The following is a 6,223-nucleotide window of genomic DNA, read 5'->3' as shown; positions in this document are numbered from 1 at the left end:
TCAGGGCTGGAGAGATGGCTTCAAGGTTAAGGCGCTTGCCTGCAAAGCCAAAGGACCCAGGTCCGATTCCCCAGTTCGCAAATCAAGCCACATGCACAAGGTGGCACATGCATCTGGAGTTTGTTTGCAGTGCCTAGAGGCCATTCTCTCTCTCTTTCTCAATCCCTATCTGCCTCTTTCTTTCCAATAAGTAAATTTAAAAAATAAAAAAATAAATTACTCTGTACTTTTTCTCAAGATGGCATGCACACCTACATGAGCTCGTAATGTGTACATGTATGCATACACACAATATCTAAAACTAAGTTTTTCATCTTAAAAAGATCAACAGTAATAAGAAGCTTGGTTACAATTTTTAATTTAAAAAGTTCATATCATACTTTAAAATTCCTCTTTCCATATGCCAGTGTTGTCACTAACATGTCCCTAAACGTATCTTGCAGGCCACAGCAGGTGGCCAAAGGGAGCTGGCCTTCTGCTTGTGTTTCTTTGGAATAGGATAAACTCATGTTGTTTCCCAGCTTATGCTGTCTGCCACATGTTCTATCTCTCAAACCTCTGGTCAGAAAGTAGCTTAGGTTTGAGCCCTGGGAGAAATCATTAAGTGGCTTGTCTTAAACTTGATGCCTCAGCTGTAGAAATTGTCACTGCTCTATGAGCAAACTTCAGCAAGTCTATTCCTGAAGGCCAGTTCTCTCCCCTGGTCTTGTGACAGACACATCCATGGTCTGAGTTCACAAGGCTCAGAATTCCCTCAGGAATCCCAGGTCCACAGATGCCAGAAACAGAGGCGAGAGCTCTGAGCACTTGTCCCCATCACGCTTGAGGTTGACACAAGTGAGAAATGCATACAATTAAACTTGCCAAGGCCCAGAAACATAATTAAGGGACACCCCTTGAAAACTGCTCATTAAAGATTGTCTTTTAATTGCTCTCTTGCTGGAAGAGACTAGAACGAATGAGGTTGTCACAATTCCCCAGTCAGTCTGGTGGGTTCCGATTTCACAATTGCAGCAACAAAGTTCTAGTAAGAGATGGGTTCTGGTCCTCCGGCTACCTGTGTGGGTGTGTGGATGCCTTACTTGGTCTACCTTCTCTTTACTTAGCAATACTGGGTTTTCCACTTGTGGATATTGATGTATGACCGATCAGCAAAACTCCCAAGGCTCACAGGCCTTCTGAAAACAATTATTTTCTTGTCTCTTGCACGCATTAATTTGAGTTTTGAAATATAAAGTGTTGCAGCAAGAGAACACGTTTGTCAAACATTGATATCACACATCATGTTGATATCACATCTCCCATCTTAGGCACATGGCGTCTATGTAAATGGGTGACTTGAATCCAGCTTTGGAAAATTTCTGATGCCTGTGTGTTATCTAGTGGCCAACGAACTACAAATGATCAAAGATCAAATTTGGTCCACTAATTGGTTTCTTTCATTTTTGGCATGTGTGCGTGGAGTATGTGCAATGTAATATCTTTGATTATGATGCACAATGTGCCTCACTAGGGCTTTAATTTTTATTCCCCCAATGACTTTAAGACTCAGAGGAATTACTGCTGGCGACAATGGTTAAGATATCTCACTGTAAGTCAATCAGCACATCTGCCTTTGCTCCTTACTGTATAGGCCCAAGCTTCCCTCTTATACTGTCCCAACCTTGGAACTTTGGACTCTAACTGGACCTGTAGCCCAGCCCCAGGTAACTGTCCAGCACTGAGGAGTCTTCCTTCAGCACCCATCAGCACTGGCTGCATGTACTGGTCTCAGTTCAAAGGCCCTGCTGGAGGGTGTACGTAGATTTTGTTGGAAAATATTCTTTTCTCCCTTTTAAAATGGATTCTGTTGGGTGCTGGCTGGTGTTTCTGAGACAGGTTCTTGCTACGTAGCCCAGGCTGAGATGGAAAATCTTCAACCTGCTGCTTCTGCAGCACTGGAAGTTAGAGGTGTGTCTCATCACGCCTGGCTGTGTCTGAGAATGTTGATTGTTTTTCAAGTATGCTCCAGGTGTGGTCCGCTGCTGCAAGGGGAGCCCTGAACAGTCAGGTTCCGTAAGCCCAAGGACGGAAGAAGAGAGCAGGACAGCTCCTTCCTCCTCAGCATGCTGACGAGAGTCGGTGGCGGCCTATGTGGAAGCAAGGAACCCCCTCTTTGGAGTTGGGCTGTCACGACAGGCGTCTGCCATGATCATAAGCTAAACTTCCCCCTGGCCCCTTCCAGTTTTTGAGGGCAGGAAATAATCTCCTCTGAAGATACTTGGTCATTCCAAGGATGCACTTTCTACTGATTGTGCTTCCAGTTGTTCTGGGTCTAGCTCAGCTGGCGGCTGAGCTGACTGACACTCTCACCCCGGTGGCTGGGGAAGCCCGTCTCCTTGAGGAACCCACTGTCTTCTTGGTAGCATGACCGGCCACGGAGAGCTGGAAAGGGCACAAGAACGAGGCGACCTCCTGGAAATACCTCCTCCCTGGGAAGGCAATTTCATGAATGCGGTCTTCCGGGCAAATGACGCCAAATCTCCCCAGGTGCTTCCGATCACCCTGCGGTCTGTCCGCGGGACGGTCTTCTCTTAACCTTCGCTTGCCCACGTTTCAAGATGAGTTCCCAGACAGACTTCAGGCTTGGAAACCCCCAAGCCATGCAAGGTTCCACTACACGCAGCATTTTTATGGCTTTGGGGGGTGACCCTGACAAAGACCACTGAACAGCTTCTTCAGACGAAGTCTTGCAATGGTCTCCTGCACCAGCATGCTCACCCCATCAGTCCTTTGGATGCGTACGACAAAGGCCAAGGAACGTTTGTCAGACCCTTCCAAAGCTCGAGGCTTCGTATCCAGTTGTCTGACGCACACCTTTCCTGCTGCTGCTGCCAGGAATCATGTGCAAACGATTCCTGTTGCTTAAATCTGAGCTCCTTCCCTTTCCTCTCCCTCTCTGCCAGGAGAGCTTGCCTTGCCTGGCTGGCCTTGAGGGCTTGGTAAGCCTTCCTCTTTTTCAGGAGATTTTCTGGAACCAAAGGGATCTTCTTCCTTTCCTCTTGCTCTGCCATCTTTTCCATATTAGAGCTACTGCCTGTTTTTTTTAAAAAATCTACTTTATTGAGGTAAAATTTCTAGACAATAAAATGTATATATTCAGAGGCTAGAGAGATGGCTCAGTAGTTAAGGCACTTCCCTGCAAAGCCTAAGGACCATGGTTCAGTTCCTCAGTACCCACGTAAAGCCAGATGCACAAAGTGGTAGATGCGTCTGGAGTTCATTTGCAGTGGCTGGAGATGCTGGTGGCCATTGTCTCTCTCTCCCTCTCTCCCTCTCTCTGTCTGTCTCTGCTTATAAATAAATAAAGAAAAATTGAATACATATATACAAAGTGTACACATTGTTGAGGGTTGAAAATGTGCACATACATGAAACAACCTTTCCGTTCAAGCCGTGGAATGTTTCCAGCCAACCCTGGCCCTCAACAGCCCACCTTCAGCGGCCTGCACCCTTCAACCTTAGCCCAAAGCAGCTGCTGGCCTTCGGTCCCCACAGATTCCTTGTCTCTTTCCTTGCCCATTGCATAAATGGCAGGAGAGAGAGAGAGACAGAGAGAGGGAGAGGGAGAGAGAGAGAGCGCTTTTCCCACAGCTCTGCATTGTGCTCAGCAAGATGGCACCCTATCTTCTATCTACTAGTGACCCGATACCTGGGCTGGGCCCAAGTTTTGGAATTTGTAATCAAAGTTGCCAAGAATATTCGCATATACGATTTGGGGTAAATATTGAGGACAAGGATTTTCTGCGACCTAAATGAATCTTCTGGGCTAGAGAGATAGCTTAGTGGATAAGGCGCTTGCCTACAAAGCCTAAAGCCCCAGGTTTGATTCCCCAGTACCCATCCATGTAAGCCGGATGCACATGGTGGCACATGTGTCTGGAATATCTTTGCAGTGGCTGGAGGCTCTGGAGCACCCATTCTCTCTCGCTCTCTCTCTTTCTTTTTCTCCTTCTCTCTTAAATAAATAAATAAAATATTTTTAAATCATTAACAAAAGAATTATTTTTCTTTTCCTCGCAATGCTGTCTGTCTCTAGTTCCACCCTCCGTAGTGGGTGAGGAGCAGGGTGTGACAGTGGCTCTAAGCAGCCTTCCCCAGTGCCAGTGACGCCGTGTTTCTTCTCCTGTGCTCCTGGCTATTCCTGGGTCTTCTTGGTAAAGTGTCCTTTCAGCCGCCTTTGCCCCATACACTTTCCTTCTTTCTTTTCATTTCTTTTTTTCTTGATTTTTTTGAGGTAGCATCTGACTCTAGTTCAGGCAGACCTGGAATTCACTGTGTAGTCTCAGGGTGGCATCGAACTCATGGCCAACCTCCTACCTTTGCCCCCCGACACTGCTGGGATTAAAGGCATGTGCCACCACGCCTGGCTCACACCCCTTCATTTAAAATTGGCCTTATCTTCTCCCTGTTATGTTGTAACATCTTTTATCATTTCTAGAAAAAAGTCATTTCCCAGTTACATTTATTATGAAAAATATACCTAATTTTGACCCAACTTTTCATTTTCTCATTAATGTGTTCCAAATAGCAAAAGTTTTTCTTTTTCCACCTTTTGTTGACTACTTCTATAAATATAGGAAACATGCTGTTGCAGTCAGGTCTACACACGGTGGTAGGGGAAAACGATGGCATGAGCAGAGGGTGGACATCACCCCCTGGCCAACATAAGTTTGACAATAACAAGAGAGTGTGCCACACACTGGCAAGGGGAAACTGACTAACACCCTTAAGCCTGGCCCCAACAATACACTGCCTCCAGCAGGCATTAATTCCCAAATCACCATCAGCTGGGAACCTAGCATTCAGAACACCTAAGTTTATCAGGGACACCTGAATCAAAGAACCACATTCCACCCCTGACTTCCATAAACTGATATCCATACATGATATAAAACACAATGCATTCAGTATGACTTTAAAAGTCCCCATAATTTTATCAATTCCAATGATGTTCTTACATCCCCATAGTCCAAGATCTTTTAATACCAAAAAATAACCTCAAAAAACCCATAATGGCACAGAATAATCATTCATACTGCAAAAGATGGCACTGGGCATAGCAAAGAAATATTCAGCCAATAAAAGATTTAAAATAACCAAGACAAACATCATACTCTGTAACTCCAAGTCCAACAACTCTAGCCAGTGACAAATCTCCAAGTCTGATCATTCTAAACCAGCAACAAGTCTCTGGCATTCCAATTCTGACCCTTCAGCTAGGCTACTCACAACCCTGGAAAACTTCATCTGGATCCAGCAGCTGTCTGTGGCAGCTACCTCGTAGTCCCTGCATCTCCACTGGGTCTCCATTGCAAGCCACGGTTCATACTCATGGCCCCATGGGGTCTCCATGCAGGTAATCAGCACAACCTGCTTCACACTGCCCATGGCCATTTCCAAAACACAAGTCCATGTTGCACACTCATTGACTCTCTCTTTCCTGCATTTCTTATACTCCACAATACCAGATAGAGTGCCCGTTTGTTAATCCAGGGGGCGGGCAGTTAATAAAACAGACTTTGAAGAATAGGACACTTCTTGAGCACTCAGGCCTCTCCAAAAGAGTCTGCATTCTTCATATTGCCCCAGTGCAGGTCAACTATCCCAGTCTGAAAGGTTGTAATCTCTCAAACAATTTGCAGGTGAATGGGCAGCAATTTAGACCCAAACATTTAATTTTTTCTGTGCCATATCCTTCTGTTTAACAAGTTCATTTCTACACAAAGCAACCCTGCACAACTTCTCAGGACCCAGACATAACAGCAAGCTTCCCACACAAACTGATAGCCCAGTCTTGGCACAACTCTTTCTCACCCTCGTAAACCAAACCTCATAGTCTATAGTTCTAACTGCATTCAGGACTTGAAGCTCTGACCAGAACAGTCCATCAAGCTGTACTTACAGCACTGCAAGGCACCTCTTAGGCCAAGGTTTCAACTCCTTCCACATTCGTCTTGAAAATCAGCTCCCAAAGGCCAAAGCCACACAGTCAGGGGTCTAGTAGCAACCCCACTCTCGGTACCACTTTACCGTTGCAGTCAGGTTCACATTGCTGGTAGAAATCGCCCATCCAGGAGCAGCTTGTGGGAAAAAAAGAGGTTTATTTTGGCTTATAGTCTGGAGGGGAAGCTCCATGATGGCAAGGAAAATGATGGCATGAGCAGAGGGTGGATATCAACCC

General features: G+C 45.7%; 1 pseudogene; it reads right to left on the bottom strand.

The window, feature by feature from the left end:
- Positions 1 to 2,314: 2,314 nt before the first annotated feature.
- LOC101594983 lies at positions 2,315 to 3,053 on the bottom strand (annotated as a pseudogene).
- Positions 3,054 to 6,223: the final 3,170 nt, after the last annotated feature.

The sequence above is a fragment of the Jaculus jaculus genome, chromosome 20, assembly GCF_020740685.1.
Source record: "Jaculus jaculus isolate mJacJac1 chromosome 20, mJacJac1.mat.Y.cur, whole genome shotgun sequence".
NCBI lineage: Eukaryota > Metazoa > Chordata > Mammalia > Rodentia > Dipodidae > Jaculus > Jaculus jaculus.
This window is presented reverse-complemented; position numbering and strand designations above follow the sequence as displayed.